The 2,188-nt window shown below is 31.9% G+C and overlaps 1 long non-coding RNA gene across 1 annotated transcript; it reads right to left on the bottom strand.

The window, feature by feature from the left end:
- Positions 1 to 461: 461 nt before the first annotated feature.
- Positions 462 to 1,957, bottom strand: LOC126965818 (uncharacterized). Its single transcript, XR_007729608.1, has 3 exons — positions 1,754 to 1,957; positions 937 to 1,204; positions 462 to 853 (listed from the first exon to the last, which is right to left on the bottom strand). It is a non-coding gene; the product is annotated as an uncharacterized LOC126965818 (long non-coding RNA).
- Between the last annotated feature and the right edge of the window lie 231 nt (positions 1,958 to 2,188).

Below are 2,188 nucleotides of genomic sequence, written 5' to 3' on the forward strand. Positions count from 1 at the left end.
CTTCAATGAATCTGCTTTCCCTCAATTAAACTCAAAGTATATTGACACACACCTGAGCAATCTTATAAAATCTGACAAATTTATGAACCTCTTGGTTGAAGCAGTTTTACAAATTTGTACAAATAAAGATAAGTTAACTATAAATTCAAATAGTATTAAGGAAATTCTGAATAACACTTTTAGAAAAAAGACACCTAGTTAATTGTTATTATGGATACATTGAATATAGTGCAGTGGAACGCTCAAAGTATTATTAGTAATAGGCTTATTTTTACAAGGTTTTTATATGAAAATCATATCCATATTGCTATAATTTCGGAAACTTGGTTAAAACCACATCAGTATTTTTTAATAAAAGGCTATAACACAATAAGGAATGATTGTGGTAATAAACACAATGGTGTAGCAATTTTTATTCATAATACTATCACATTTTCTAACATAAATACATATTACGATAGTGCTCTACAAAATGTTTGCATTAAAATTAAAATTAATAACAAAGAACTGAGTATTGTGAGTTTTTACAGTCCTTCCAATTCAAATCCTCCATTTAATAAAAACAATTTAAACAGTTTAATTAAGTCCATTCCAGAGCCAATGATATTTGCAGGTGATTTCAATGCTCATCACATGTTGTGGGGATGTGTTGATACATTGCCTCGAGGTAAAGATGTTTTAGAGGTTATAGATGAGAATGGTCTTGTTATTCTGAATAATGGTCAAGCTACCACAATAGGATCTCCATCTTGGCGTCCTAATGCTCTTGACTTGTCTTTGGTAACTCCATCTTTGGCTCTTTTATGTGACTGGTCAGTTATTGACAGTCCTCTGGGCAGTAGTTATCATCTCCCTGTAATAATAAAAATGGCAGTAAGTAGTGATAGTATTAGTTTGCAAAACACATTATGTAATAATCTACATTTGCCCACTCACCCTAATTATAAGCAGGTGAATTGGAATATGTATAGTAACTTAGTTGTTTCTTATTTGGATGATGTTAAATTTGACACTTTATCTTCAATAGATGCTTTTAATTCCTTTTGTAATATTTTACTTTCTGCTGCCAAGCAGTCAATCCCTAGCTGTCTGTTTTCCAAAAGTTCTAATAGTAATAATGCTACTAGTTCTTGTTCACAAAAATCTTTTAAATATCCTTGGTCGCCTTGGTGGAATCAGAGGTGTACAGAAGCAGTTTTAAATGCTAAAAATGGTTACATTAATTTTAAAAACAACTCCACTGATGAAAATTATGTGGAGTTTAAGAGATTGCGGGCTTTAAAAAAACTTATCTTAAAAAGTGAAAGAAGAAATAGCTGGATAGGCTTGTGCAATTCATTTAATCGTTGTACTCCTTTGTCTTCAATTTGGAAATACATGCGCAAATTTAACAAAACTTACATTCCTGACAGTGTGTTGAATGATAGTTGGATTCCAGATTTTCTACAAAAGTATACTTCTGACTTTGTATCAAATGAGTTAACTAACTATGTAAATGTTGTTAATGATAGTAATAAATATTTGATAGAGCCTTTTTCTTTACAAGAACTAAAATCCGCTTTATTTACTAGAAGAGATACATCTTTCGGTCTTGATACCATTCCATATATTTTACTCAAAAAACTTAATTGCCACAGTCTCAACATCTTTTTAAATAATCTTAATCGCCTATGGAAGGAGAATACTATTCCTGCAGAATGGAAAACAGACTGTTTAATCCCAGTTTTAAAGCCAGACAAAAATAAAATGTTACCTGACTCTTATAGACCTATAGCTCTCACGTCTTGTGTTGGGAAGATATTTGAGCAGCTTCTAAAACAACGTCTCGAGTTCTTTATAGAACAAAATTGTCTTTTGCCTAATAATCAGTTTGGTTTTCGCAAAGGTCGGTCTTCTAGGGAGAGTATAGCGCAGTTACAGCTTGATGCGCATCAATGTTTAGCAAGTAATCAATATCTTTTGTCTGTATTTTTTGACATCTCAGGTGCCTTCAATAGTGTAAATATTGCCGTGCTTTGTGACGAGTTATCAATGTTAGGGATACCAGGTAAAATAATAAATTGGATGCAATCCTTTTTGACTGACAGAAAAGTATATGTAAAATTTAATAAACATTTGTATGGACCACGACTTTCTTCTCTAGGTGTTTGTCAGGGGGGAATATTGTCTCCTTTAATTTTTATTATGT

The sequence above is a fragment of the Leptidea sinapis genome, chromosome 8, assembly GCF_905404315.1.
Source record: "Leptidea sinapis chromosome 8, ilLepSina1.1, whole genome shotgun sequence".
NCBI classification, from domain to species: Eukaryota; Metazoa; Arthropoda; class Insecta; order Lepidoptera; family Pieridae; genus Leptidea; species Leptidea sinapis.